The sequence below is a fragment of the Zea mays genome, chromosome 1 (assembly GCF_902167145.1).
Source record: "Zea mays cultivar B73 chromosome 1, Zm-B73-REFERENCE-NAM-5.0, whole genome shotgun sequence".
Taxonomy (NCBI): Eukaryota; Viridiplantae; Streptophyta; class Magnoliopsida; order Poales; family Poaceae; genus Zea; species Zea mays.
This window is the reverse complement of record NC_050096.1, coordinates 291,289,153-291,304,393: the sequence shown is the minus strand read 5'-3', so window position 1 is coordinate 291,304,393 and position 15,241 is coordinate 291,289,153. Positions and strand designations below refer to the sequence as shown.

Below are 15,241 nucleotides of genomic sequence, written 5' to 3'. Positions count from 1 at the left end.
GGAAGTGTGAAATTCGGGTTTCTAAATGAGTTGAAACCTCACTTTCAATTTGCTCAACTTGGCAGATCCAGAGCGATGGTTGTTCTAGAAAAACCGCATGAGGCTTGGTGGATGGCCCAATGGCCCACAGGGATAGGGAGAGAGTTTAAACGAACAAAGAAAGAAATAAGGAACGTAAGAAAGGTTACATGAGACATTGAATCCACAAATTCAAAGAAGAGCGTTTAATTTTGCAAGTGCGTCCACCCTTAGACTATACCCAGTCCAAAGTACCATACTCCAATATCCAAAGATGCCATATAGGATGTAAAATATGATATTGCTAGGAAAATACACCCTTTACAATATGTAGTATCATACTTATATATTTGAAATAGTTAATTGGTGTGATGTTGTGTATATGAGACTATACCCAAATATTGTGCCGCAACCTAAGATGTCGTGCTAAAGCAATATATCATATAAGATACATCTTTTTGTCCCTCCTATTAAATGTCTTGCCACATCATAAAAAAAGTCATATGTGACATCTCATTAATGAGTATAATACTACCCATTGGGAATAGCTTTAGAGTCCCTTTGAAATCAATTCATTTCTTGCAAACAAATGCACCAAAACATGAGGATTAATTATTACATTCATGAAGAAGTGCGAACACAACTGTCCTTTGAAAGTCACCATGGCTTCAACAACGCTGCAGTCTGCAGGGTATTACAAATTGATCAAATCCTAACAACTTTTGGCAAAATTACATTTGGCGGAAAGGTGTTACTCGGTTTCCTCTACATAGTCCAAACATAGCACAAAATTATAGCCATCCACATGCAGGTTCTTCGATGCCTCCTTATCAATATGGTTCTTGTGCTTAGCCTGTCTGATGAGCAAACAAAACTATATAGGTGGTTGCGAACAAAGGAGCTCATCAGTGTGGCAAAAGCTACCACAACCATGACATTTTGCTGATGCCGCTCAATCCTAGCTAGTGACATGTTGAAGCCATCCATGTCACACTGGACTCTCCACTAATGGATTAGTGGTGGTGGTGATCAATGGAAGAAGTAACCGAACTAGGGAGGATAAAGCAAGCATGGAGGCATGCAAGCTTCATGTCGATACTTATAGTTATAGAACAGAGAAGTATACTTCAGTGCCTATCTATTTTGGGATGAAAGTCCAACACTACTAAGTTACACATATCATAATCTAAATTCTCTTAAACCTCAGAGCAAAACTTGTTGCATTACAAGTGACCAAATAATTCATGTGGCAACAAGTATATTGTCACTTAACCACAAGTTTCAGAAAAGAGTTAGTTATGAACGGTGAAGGCATGTGGTACCATAATTGCAACCAGCACAAATGCTTCTTTTTAGGCCAAATATAAGAAGCCAACCACATCACCAGTTCACCACCCAACCAAAAGTTCTACCACTCTACCATCATGCAGGGGCGGATCCAGGCCCTTTTTGTGGTGTCCTGTGACACCAATGAATTTTAGTAATCTCCATTAGAATGTATGTTTGTTAGCACATAAATGAATTGATGATTTTATAATTTAATGGAGATGACACCAATGGATGTTTTGTTTAGATCCGCTCCTGCCATCATGTTGGTCATCATCTGAATGGCGGCAGCAGCAGCAGCTGAGCTTGATCGTGGCATGTTGTTGCTTGCTGATGCAGTACTAACACGACCAGGGAGGATATCCTATGCATGCATGTACATCCGGATTGGACGAACACGACACGGCCTAGGCACATTAAAGCATAACTCACTAAGAGCATCTTCAGGAGACTAGCCAAATCACTCGTTAAATTAAAATTTGGATATTCCAACATACTAGCCATCTAACTAGCCAAGCCATCTAGCTCTCCAAATTACCCCATCACTAGCCAAACTTGGCTAGCCACTCCAGCTAGCCAAACTAGGTTGCATGTTAGAGACTCTATTGGAATAAGATGCTATGTATAGAGTTTGATCTTTATAGAGAGATAAATAGAGTCAAATAGAGAGTTAAAATATAGAGTCTCTTGGAGATGCTCTAAAGCATGACCCCAATTATAGTGATGTGTCAGCCTGTGGGCCGAGCCATCGACCCACGACACAGCCCACAAATATTTAAGTGTGCTAGACCAGCCTAAGTAACCTAAAATACTATAATGTGTTAGGTCGGCCCATATAAACAGAACATTAATACAAAGTAATTCATTCAATCAATGGAACAAATTACATTAAATGAAACATAAACAAAAGTACATAATGTATATGACCAAAATAAAATTGAGTTGATATATGGCTGCCTCATTAAAAAACTTTGGTAAGAAGAAAAAGTGTACAGCCAACTTAAAAAAGTTTAATATTCAATTCATTGTTAATAGAGTTCAGTTCAGTACAACACATAATATATAAACTACGTTTTTTAGTGGACTCCCTGTTTAAATGGGTCGTACCTGGCCGGCCCGTGTGCCTGAGTTGAGGCCAGGTATATCCATACATTATGTCATGTCAGTCTAGACCCACAATTAATCTAGACCGTGTAAGGCTTGGTCCGTTCCTCCAGTTTTGTGCTTTGGAATATACATGTATAATCCGATGGCACATATTCACAACGAATTAAAATTAGATATATATTGATCCATGGCATTTTAATCTTCAAAATACTAATTAGAAACCTTCAACGGGAGCCTCCGTGTTAACAATTAATCACGTTACACGCTAAGAGAACTAAAAGATAAATTTACCCACCCATACTATTATCTATGGAGAAAAAACAATGTAAAAAATTCAATAGTTTAGTAATTGTATTATTTAGCTCAAGTAAAAGAATTTAGCCTTGGAAGATAAGAAATGGATCAGGACAAATATTTAAGCTCTTTTTTGTAGTTTTTTTTTTATTTTTTAGTAATTAAGTTGATACTCCTAAATCACAAGAAAATTAAAACAAATATAATAACTAATTATCGATTTTTATGTAAAATTATATAAATTTTGAACACCAATATAAGTTAAAATTGAAAAATACAAAATTAGTCACACTTAAATCAGTGCCATATCATTAAAATCATCAGCTAAAACTGTCTTAGGGTTATTTGTCTGGTTTTATAAAGCTAAGAAGGTTAAACAGTTAGTTTTAAATAAGGTGAAAGGGTGGAGTAGAACACCGTCTAAAGATCAAAGGTTTATGTAGACTTTTTTCAAAAAAAATTAATATAGACACATTTGTTAATATAGAAGACAAAGTAACCCTTTTAATTTGTATCTAAAAATATACCATTATGAAAGAAGAATAAGCATAAGTAAACGCCACATCCTTCACTGGTGCAGGAGATGTGTCGGCATTGAGAGAAGGAAGGTAGGGAAATGGAGACGGGGAGACGGCAATGTCAAGTCCAGGGAGCGGTAGCGTCAGTCGGTGCCAAATAGAGAAGATCTGAAGGTGGAGATTGAGAGACAGCTACAGTCGAGAGCGAGAGCGAGAGGCGACAGTCAAAGCCATGTGTACCTGCTCACCAGTTGATTAATCCGTCTGAATGGCCTAGCCTGCAACCATTGACAGTCATCAGCAAAACATGTAGAAATATCTGAATAAATTAGTTGAAACAGTGCTAGTGCTATTAATTGCATCTCAGTATGTTAAAGTTTGCAGGTCCACCAAAATTAACATGTGAGAAAGAAAGGTGCCTCTCCAGAATCTTTGTTGTTTGAATGGCGGCGCCGGCTGTTTTGCCTGGCTGCCTTTGCCAAAGAAAGAGTTTTTTTTTCAATTGAAGTTTATACTTGCAGTCTGTCTTGTTGGAACAAAGTGTATGTTAGTTGTCTTTGAGCATATTTCCAATATTAATGTTTATGTTACGTTGGCATAAACAAAGTGAGAGTCAACAATATTTCACTGAACTGATTCAGTGAGCAGCAGATCAAATATTACTGATTAAGTTCATTCATATGCTAGGAAGTTACCAGTGCCCTACACAGAAGGATCAAAGGAGCAACCTCTGGCGCTGTGTTGAAGACCATGTTATCTGACTTTGGTATGGCAGACAGTTCTTCTGAAGAAAGCACTTGTCCAGGTCATTATGAGGACAAATATTTCAGCAAACGTTGCCTATATTTTATCACACATCTCTATAGGTATAGACTTGTTTTTTTTTAAAAAAAATGCGTGCGTCTGAGAAAGCAGCTCAGTATAGTAAAACTAGAAGCAGCAACTAGTAAACAAACCGCTAGGCCAGGATTGCAAGGCTTCTTCACTGGAGAGCCTGTAGGTGCGTCCGCGAGTTATGAGTTGTGAGGCGTCAGGAAGCTGTACAGACCATCGTTACAAACGTATTTAGCGACCAACGAACAGTCTATAACTTTTAGCAACCAACAGTTAGTATCTAATAAGAGTCGCTAAAGATAAACCGTTGTGTAGTGTGTAGTCTCATAACGAGATGTCAAATTAGTTGGTGACACGGAAGTTTGTTAGAATTTAGGGTAACAAACAAGGAACTGTTTCAGATATATATGGTTTTTAAATCCCACTATTATGGGAAGATCCAGATTTACTGCTTTAGGGAGGCTAAATATAAGGAGCTGTTGGAAATGCTCTAAACCGGTGTGCAATTGCCAACGATGGAGGCAGACACAGCCATGCTATAGGATTCCTTGCTGTGTATTCACGTGTAGGCACAACATGCCATTATTCAGACTGGTTTAAAAGACCATGGCAGCCCAAGGCCTAGATCAGATGTTTTTATTCATAGTCAATTGTTTTTTTATCAGCGATAATCAATTTTTCACATCGATTTTATTATTTTCATGTACGATCGATAACACCATTGCTATTTCCCTACATAACTGATAGGATATAGTGTCACACGAGGTACCCGTCTACGCAGACTTGCTGCTGAGAGTGAAGGCAGATGCACGGAATGCACCATCCATGAAAATGTCTAACACTGCTCATTCCGATCCAAGGTATGGCAAATATTATGGGGTGTTGCTAGTTTAGTTCATGTCACATGTCATCAAATGTTTGAATATCAATTATGAGTACTAAATATCAATTAAATGTCTAAGCATTTGGCGGACTTTGTTACATTGGATCAATCTCAACTCTTTAGCAAACCTAAACCACGATGGCCAGTTACATACTTGGTGGAGAAGATGTAGACTCATAATTGATAAGCCAATACGTAGGTTATTTGACGGGCTAGTAGTCTATTTTTGGTGGAATATATGGAAAGAAAGAAATAGGCGAATTTTTCAAAATTCCGGAAATGATCAACTTATCGTCGCCCATCAAATCAAGGAGGATGTCTTACAATACAGTGCGGCTTTCTCTATCTTTTGATCAGAGAGTTCTCTAGTGGCGGTCTTTCTTAGAGGTTTTTTGTTTATTTTTTCTCTTCTTTTCGTTCTCTTCTTCTTTGTTCTTGAATTGGCTGTAGTTGGAACCTTGCTGGTCAGTAGTCCCTGTATTTGGTTTTTCTCCTTCTATAAATATATTCGGCAATCCTCTTGCCGTCCTTTCGAAAAAAAAATCAACTTGTTTAGGTTTAATAAATCTGTCTCATCTTTTAGTCTTCATTTATTCAGGCTAGTGGACCGGTGCCTTAATTAGTGGACTAACACCAACATAAGCTTGTTCGGTTATGGATTGAGACTTGAGGGGGATTGGAGAATTAAATCCCTTTTTATTCAATTTTAAATAGGAAGCCCTATTCAGTTTTGAATAGGAAGAGATTTAATTTTCCTCCATCATCTCCAATACCCCTGCAACCGAACATGGCCTAAAGTGGCCCAATCCCTGGCCTTACACCTGACACGAACGATTTTTCGATGCACTGTCTTGCAAACCTCTCCTTCAATTCCTCAACTAATGTGATACTCGTACGACACATAATCATATTTGATAAGTGAGGTTTAGACTGTAGGTTGGTTACAAAGAAATATAAGTGGGTTTTTCATAAGTGGGGAGAGAGTCAGGATGGGAAGGTTTGGACCGCGGGTTGATTACAATGAAATATAAGGGCTTTTCGTGAAAGAGCTAATGCACAACGACGGTAGAAACTGGTGCTTTATAGTAGTAGAGATTTAGCAGTAGATAGAAGTGACGAAATTCAGGTTTTGGCATGAGTTGAAACCTCTATTTAAATTCGCTCAATTTGACACATCCAGCACGATGATTGTTCCAGAAAAATCACGCGGGTCTTGGTTGATGGCCCACAGGGGTAGGGAGTTCAAGAGATAAAGAAAGAAATAAATAATGTAACAAAGGTTTGCATGAGACATTGAATCCACAAATCAAAAGGTAGATCATTTCTTCTTTATGTGACAGCATACTAAACCCTTCTGAGAAAAAACATCACATTTTGCAAGTGTCCACGCTTAGGAGTCCAATATTCAGGCCAGCTTAAAAGGCCATGGCAGCCCAAGGCTTAGATCGGAGGATGTTGTTTTTTCGTAGTCAATTGTTTTTTATCGGTGATAATCGATTTTTCACATCGGTTTTATTACTTTCATGCACGACAGATAACACCATCTCTATTTTGTTCCCTATGTGGTCGATAGTCTCACACGAGGTAGTAGCCTCCTGGTGGTAGGATCATTCTAGTCAGTGCATGGTGTGAGAACACCGTCAACGCAAACTTGATGCTGAAGGTGAAGGCGGATGTATGGAATGCACCGTCTATGAAACATGCCCGACACCGCTCATTCCGATCCAAAGTATGGCAAATATAAGGGGTGTTTGTTTTCCTGGCTAAAATTTAGTTTATGTCACATTAAATATTTGAATATTAATTATAAGTATTATATATTGATTTAATTAGGTTTAATAAATTTGTCTCGTGTTTTATTCTTCATTTATGTGGGCTAGTGGGTCCGTGCCTTAGTGTCCTGGTGCTAGCTAGAGGGCTAGGGTTTCTATTCTTTAGCCCAATGCCAGTATAAAATGGGCTAATCCCTAGTCTAACACCCTGACCTGGATGATTTTTCGGTGCTTAGTTATGCAAAATCTCTCATTCAATTCCTCAGCTACTGTAATGCCCATACGACAATCATATTTGATGAGTGAAGCTTGGACCGTGGATTGATTATAAAAAATATAATTGGTTTTTTTTTTTGCAAAAGTGAGGAGAGAGTCGGGATGGGGAGGCTTAGACCAACGGTTGATTACAAAGAAATATGAGGGTTTTCGCAAAGGTGTTAACGCGCGATGATGGTGTAAACTAGTGCTTTATAGTAATAGGATAGAAATTTGGCAGTAGATGGAAGTGATGAAATTTGGGTTTTTGCATGAGTTGAAACCTATATTTCAATTCGCTCAATTTGACAGATCCAGCGCAATGGCCGTACTTGAAAAACCGTGTGGGTCTTGGTGGATGGCCCACAGGGACAGGTAGGGAGTTCAAGAGACAAAGAAAAATTTAAAGAATATAACAATGGTTACATGGGTAGGGATTTCTTCTCTATGCGACAACAAAGCAAACTCTTCGAAGAAAGAGCATGTTTTTTGAGAGACAAAGACCATTTAATTTTGCAAGTGCGTCCACACTTAAATGCAGTCCCTTTGAAATCAATTCATTTCTTGTGAACAAATGCACCAAGACATGAGTATTAATCATTACATTCATGAAGAAGTGTGAGTGCAACTGTTCTCTGAAAGTCACCATGGCTTCAACAATGTTGTAGTCTACAGGGTATTATAAATTGATCGAATCGTAACAACTTCAGGCAAAATTGCACTAGAGGAAAAGGTGTTCTCGGGTCTCCTCTACATAGGCCCTGTTTGGCACAGCTTATTTTCAGCTTCTTCACAAATTTAAGCAGAAGTTCTGCCAAACAGTCAGCTTCTGCAGCAGCTTATCAGTTCAGCTGCTTCTCAGAATACACTAAAAGCAGCCAACAAGCAGAAGCTGCTTTTCACCAGCTTATCAGATAAGCTGCTTTTTCAACAAGCTGCAGCTGTGCCAAACAGGGCCATAGTGCAAACATAGCACACAGTTATAGCTAGGTGTAGGTACATTACACTTGAGGAAAGGAGTTGGAGTTGCAAGAAGACCCCTTCTGATAATGGCAATTGAAATAGGTAGAAGAACGGTTCAGTATTAGGTTGTCAACGCTATGGAGCAAAATATTCAGATATCATATCACTAGTAGGTGATGCTAGTTGCTCCCTCAACAAATCGCTTGTTTCAGCTTTGGCGAGCTCTGCGTGTGTTACTGAATTGAACATGCCAAGCATGCCCACCAGGAGTCCAAACTTATTGCCAAAACCAAGTTGTTTGGGAAAGTAAATCCTGACAAAAGGAAAGTTAGGCGCGGACTGGCCAAACCTTCGTCAGCAAAGGTCTCATCTAGGAGTTGGGCACAGTTACACACATTTATTCATACACTTTTCTTTACCAGCTGTACTATACTATTGATTTTCTTTATTTACATCACTCAATGCACCAAGGCCATCGAAGATTTTTCTTTACAAGGACCGCCTCTAAGCATAGGCCCTAGTGGAGCAATAGTAAAAGGTATCTGTGCCAGCGGAAGGTGTCTGACTTCATGGCCTTCGCAAGCATCCACGAGGATGATCTTTGATGTCTTGAGCAATCCTTCAGTCGCTCGGGCCTCAGTGGAAAAGTTTGTCCTTTCATATGTTGTTCTTCACCGCTGGGCCTCTCAAGTGTCTTCATTTGCAGCAAGGCATGTGTCGTTATGACTCTCACCAACCATCTCCATGACATGCCCTAATTGCATTGCATGGCAATAATTTCCATCCTGGTTGCTATCATCAACCCTTTCTCTTGAATTACTTCGCAGGTTCGAGGACGAGCAGATGAAGCCATCCATGGAGGATTCAGGTTGGAGAAGACAAGGGAGCTGATCAGATTGGGAAATTTGCAGAGATATCTAGGTTAATGTAGACACTAGAATTGGTCAGTGTGGCAAACTATGTTAGCTGCCGCAGCCATGACGTTTTGCTGGTGCCACCCAATCCCAACAAGCTAGTGGCATGCCGAAGGCATGCACCTATGTCGCATTGAACTCTCCTCGAATATAATGGGTTGTTCTTAGTGGTGATCAATGGAGGAAGTAACCAGACTAGGGATGATAACACGAGCATGGAGGCATGCAAGAGTGAAGTATGAGACAATGTGCCACAAGTTCCATGTCAATATACTTATAGAACAGAGAAATTTAATTAAATGGTTATTTATTTTGAGACCAAAGTCCAGCACTACTAATTTGCACTCGTCAAAGTCTGAATCCTCTTAAACCTTAGAGCAAAACTTGTTGCACATGACCAAGTAATTCATTGCAGACTTGCAGCAACAAATGTGTTGTCACTTACCAGAAGTTTCATAAAAGATTTAATTATGAAGGGTGGGGTCATGTGGTACCATAATCGCAACCCATGTTACCACTGTGACTTAATGTTTACTGAAATGGCTTAATGTTTTCTGAATGATTTAATGTCGTCTAGAATGACTTAAATGTTACCTAGACGTTGGAATGTCTTAATGTTACCTAGAATGACTTAGTGTTGTCTAGACCCTAGAATGACTTAATATTGCCTATAAAGACTGAACCAATAACAAGGAATGTCTGAGATGCATAAAAATGACTTAATGTACGCTGGAATGTCTAAAACAGAAGCGAAATGATTTAATAGAAGTGCGCCTATGGAGCCAACGCGTGGCATAGAGGGAGCCACGCATTGGGGAGGAGCTGACGCGTGGCTACGCGTGGGCGTGAGCCATGCGGGACGAAGCCGCGCACGGGGGAGGGGCACAGTCAGGCGAGCGCGCGCGCCAGGGCGGTTCAGGTGGGTCCATCACCCTAGGTGATGAATAGAGAGTGTGTGTATAAATATATATATGTCTAGTTATTTGGAGCCCAGGGCTTCAAATAGTTACATGAAGCCCCGGTCGGCTCCCTCCCCCATGTCCCACGCCCCGTACGGTCCCACCATCCCACATCCCACGTCCAGATCACATGGATGCGCTATTTTAGAGATCTGTTTTTTAGAGTTATAGACGCAATGCTAGGTTTTGAGCGTATAAATCATCACGTTTGAGCGTAAAATAGTGTTAGACATGGTATAAAATCTTGTTTTTGTCAACTCGCATGTGGGGTCCTATTTTTATAGAAGGTACAATCATCACCCACGAGGCATGCGTGCGGTATTTGATTTTTATGGCAGGTGAGATTTCAGATCCAAAAATTATGGCAGGTCCAAAATTACGGCAGATTCGAAAATTGTTGTGCATGCGAAAAATTTCCATCTGAGACACTGTGTGTGCGCAACTCAGATTTGAGCATAAAAATTCTCGGGTTTTAGTGTAAATAATGTTAGATATAGCGTAAATGTCGATTCACTCCCAACAACAGACCCCTCGTCCCATGCAGCCACCATAAATCAAGGGATTTGATTGGAGAGTTGATTAGGGGATTTAATTAGTTGATTTGATCAGGGATTTGATTTTTTTATGGTAGTCACTGACACCATAAATCAAGGCACTTTCTTTTTCACTGTGTTCAAGAAAAATATGCATGTGGTATACTAGTGGACGTGCTCCAGTTCTAGCATAAAATGCTTCAGTGTTTAGCGTAAAACTCCTCGGTTTTGACCATAAATGCCAAGCCAACATGACAGACGTTGACAACTTTGATGTGTTGTATTCATGATCGTAAAGATCCTAAGGTTTAAGCATAAAATAGTGTTAGGTACCGCGTAAATGTTGATTCAATCCCAACCAACAGCCGCCACATCCATGCAGTCACCATAAATCAAGGGATTTGATTAGGAGAGTTGTTTATGGGATTTGAATTTTCAATGGCAGTAACATACATCATAAATTAAGGAGTTCCTTTTTCACTGTGCACTCGAAAAATATGCATGCGGGACATTGGTGGTGCACCCCAGATTTGCGTAAAATCCTTTAACTTCTGTTGACAACTGAGATGTGTTGAATTTATGATCGTAAAAATCATCAAATTTGATCGTAAAATAATGGCAAATATAGCGTAAATATTATTACCGTAAAAATACTAAGCCAAGTGAAATACGCCATATTCGTCATCATAAAACCATCGAATGGAATGCATAAAGTAGTGCAGTCGTCAGGATAAAAAGTAATCATGGAGGTATAAACATGGATTTGATGAGGTCCTTGCCGGAGGGTGCCTCAAAGTCGCCAGATTGTAGGAGACCATCGTCGGAGCATGCCCGAAGCGTGCCGGATTGGAGAATGTCACGGGGTCGTCGTGCTTCCGGATCGGGGAGACGCTACCGCCTCTCTAGATCAGGGACCCGTCGCCGCCGCGCTTCTAGATCGGGGAGTCGCCGACGCCGCGACTCCGAATTGGGAATCGTCGCTGTCGTGCTTCCGGATCGAGAAGTCGCCGCCAAAGCACCTTCGGATCGGGGAACTGCTGCTGTCGTCGAGCGTGCCCCGGGGTCCACCGCCATCACGTGCTCTCGTGGAACTGCCGCCTGTCGCATGCGCCTGGATGGGCACCGTCGCTCGTGCAACGGGGTGGAACGTCAAAAACTGAACCCTAGGAGGCGGGTGCTTTTATATACATCCGGGACTTGGTGCGGCTGAACCGAATAGTACCGTTGGGCCAGAGCTTCCCCTAGCTATTGGAAGCCTAGGGTTTATAATCTCTACTACTCCTTAAGAGCAGAGTGTAGGCTTCCACAATTTAGTGGTGCACGATTCTGCCTGGGCCGTGGATGGAAGGTGTCGCGGATCCCCCACCCTCCTCCCCACACCGCCTCTCCCTCCGCCTGTGCTCCACCTCCCCGTGTCCGCGCATGGAACCCACCCGCGGATCTCGCCCACGATGCACGCCTCCACCGCGCATGGATCCCACCCGTGCATCGACTCTGTCGCGTGATACCCGCCCCCAGACCCCTTCACTCGATACCCGCCCCCAGCCCACGCCCCCACCCGGCTCCCTAGACGCACGCAAGCAGGCGGCGGTGGTGCCCATGGCTTCGTGGTTGTTGCTCCCCTTCTCCTCCTTCATGTGGCCTGCTGAAAGTCGCCTAGATGAGGTGAATAGGCAAATCTGAAATTTATAAAGTTTAAGCACAACTACAAGCCGGGGTTAGCGTTAGAAATATAATCGAGTCCGAAAGAGAGGGTGAAAACAAATCACAAGCAAATAAGGTGGATGACACGGTGATTTGTTTTACCGAGGTTCGGTTCTTGCAAACCTACTCCCCGTTGACGTGGTCACAAAGACCGGGTCTCTTTCAACCCTTTCCCTCTCTCAAACGGTCACCTAGACCGAGTGAGTTTCTCTTCTCAATCAATTGGGACACTAAGTCCCCACAAGGACCACCACAGAATTGGTGTCTCTTACTTTGATTACAAAGAACTTGGGAACAAGAATAGAGGAAGAAGAAAAGCGATCCAAGTGCAAGAGCTCAAAAGAACACGGCAAAACTCTCTCCTCTAGTCACTAATTGCTTTGAGTGGAATTGGGACTTGGAGAGATTTTGATTCACTCTATTTGTGTCTTGTATTGAATGCACTAGCTCTTGTATTGAATGTGTTGGCTGAAAACTTGGATACCTTGAAGTGTTGGTGGTTGGGGGTATTTATAGCCCCAACCACCAAAGTGGCCATTGGGGAAGGCTGTTGTCGAAGGGCGCACCGGACAGTCCGATGCGCCACCGGACACTGTCCGGTGCGCCAGCCACGTCACCCAACCGTTAGGGTTCGACCGTTGGAGCTCTGACATGTGGGGCCACCGGACAGTCACTGTTCACTGTCCGGTGCGCCATCTGCGCCTGCTCTGACTTCTGCGCGCGCAGTCCGTGCACTGTAGATCACTGTTCACCTTTTGCAGACGACCGTTGGCGCTGTAGCAGTTACTCCACTTGGCACACCGGACAGTCCGGTGAATTATAACGGAGAGGCAATCCCAGAAACCCGAAGGTGGCAAGTTTGGAGTTGATATCCCTGGTGCATCGGACACTGTCCGGTGGCACACCGGACAGTCCGGTGCGCCAGACCAGGGCATCCTTCAGTTGTCTTTTGCTCTTTTTATTTGAACCCTTTCTTGGACATTTTCTTGGTTTGTGTTGAACCTTTGGCACCTGTAGAACTTATAATCTAGAGCAAACTAGTTAGTCCAATTATTTGTTTTGGGCAATTCAACCACCAAAATCAATTCGGAAAAGGTTTTAGCCTATTTCCCTTTCAATCTCCCCCTTTTTGGTGATTGATGCCAACACAAACCAAAGCAAATATATAAGTGCAGAATTGAACTAGTTTTGCATAAGGTAAGTGCAAAGGTTACTTGGAATTAAACCAATTTATACATTCATAGGATATGCATGGATTGCTTTCTTCATATTTAACATTTTGGACCACACTTGCACCACTTGTTTTGTTTTTGCAAATGTTTTGGAAATTCTTTTTCAAAGTCTTCTGCAAATAGTCAAAGGTATATGAATAAGATTTTGAGAAGCATTTTCAAGATTTGAAATTTTCTCCCCCTGTTTCAAATGATTTTCCTTTGACTAAACAAAACTCCCCCTTAATGAAATTCTCCTCTTAGTGTTCAAGAGGGTTTTAGATATTAATTTTGAAAGAGGTCATACCAATTTGAAATTATATCAAAAATAAGATACCAATCGAAAAACTTCTTTTAATACACATTGAAAAGACTACACATTTTTGAAATTGGTGGTGGTGTGATCCTTTTGCTTTGTGCTAATACTCTCTCCCCCTTTGGCATGAATCGCCAAAAACGGAGTCATTAGAGCCCTTATCAAACTTTCTCCCCATTTGGCAAATAATATATGAGTGAAGGATTATACCAAAGTTGGAGAGTGATGCGGAGTGACGGCGAAGGAGAAATAATTCGATGGAGTGGAGTGGAAGCCTTGCCTTCGCCGAAGAACTCCATTTCCATTTCAATCTAGGACTTAGCATGAAATACACTTGAAAACCACATTAGTCATAGCACATGAAAAGAGATATGATCAAAGGTACATGAATGAGCTATGTGTGCAAAGTATCAATCAAAATTCCTAGAATCAAGAATATTTAGCTCATGCCTAAGTTTGGTAAAGGTTTTCTCATCTAATGGCTTGGTAAAGATATCGGCTAATTGTTCTTTGGTGCTAACATATGCAATCTCGATATCCCCCTTTGTTGGTGATCCCTCAAAAAGTGATACCGAATGGCTATGTGCTTAGTGCGGCTGTGCTCAACGGGATTATCCGCCATGCGGATTGCACTCTCATTATCACATAGGAGAGGAACTTTGGTTAATTTGTAACCATAGTCCCTAAGGGTTTGCCTCATCCAAAGTAATTGCGCGCAACAATGGCCTGCGGCAATATACTCGGCTTCGACGGTAGAAAGAGCTACGGAATTTTGTTTCTTTGAAGCCCAAGACACTAGGGATCTTCCCAAGAACTGACAAGTCCCTGATGTGCTCTTTCTATCAATTTTACACCCTGCCCAATCAGCATCTGAATATCCAATTAAATCAAAAGTGGATCCCTTGGGGTACCAAAGACCAAACTTAGGTGTATGAACTAAATATCTTAAGATTCGTTTCACGGCCCTAAGGTGAACTTCCTTAGGATCGGCTTGGAATCTTGCACACATGCATACGGAAAGGATAATATCCGGTCGAGATGCACATAAATAGAGTAAAGATCCTATCATCGACCAGTATACCTTTTGATCTACGGATTTACCTCCCTGTCGAGGTCGAGATGCCCATTGGTTCCCATGGGTGTCTTGATGGGCTTGGCATCCTTCATCCCAAACTTGGTGAGTATGTCTTGAATGTACTTCGTTTGGCTAATGAAGGTGCCCTCTCGGAGTTGCTTCACTTAAAATCCTAAGCAATACTTCAACTCCCCCATCATAGACATCTCGAATTTTTGAATCACTATCCTACTAAACTCTTCACAAGTAGATTTGTTAGTAGACCCAAATATGATATCATCAACATAAATTTGGCATACAAACAAATCATTTGCAATTGTTTTAGTAAAGAGAGTAGGATCAGCTTTTCCGACTTTAAAGCCATTAGCGATAAGAAAATCTCTTAGGCACTCATACCATGCTCTTGGGGCTTGCTTGAGCCCATAAAGCGCCTTAGAGAGTTTATATACATGGTTAGGGTACTCACTATCTTCAAAGCTGGGATGTTGCTCAATATAGACCTCCTCCTTGATTGGTCCATTGAGAAAGGCACTTTTCACGTCCATTTGATAGAGCTTAA

At 41.5% G+C, this 15,241-nt stretch overlaps 1 long non-coding RNA gene across 1 annotated transcript; it reads right to left on the bottom strand.

Annotated features, from left to right (window-relative positions):
* Positions 1 to 1,342: 1,342 nt before the first annotated feature.
* Positions 1,343 to 1,932, bottom strand: LOC100276724 (uncharacterized). Its single transcript, NR_157032.1, has one exon. It is a non-coding gene; the product is annotated as an uncharacterized lncRNA (long non-coding RNA).
* Between the last annotated feature and the right edge of the window lie 13,309 nt (positions 1,933 to 15,241).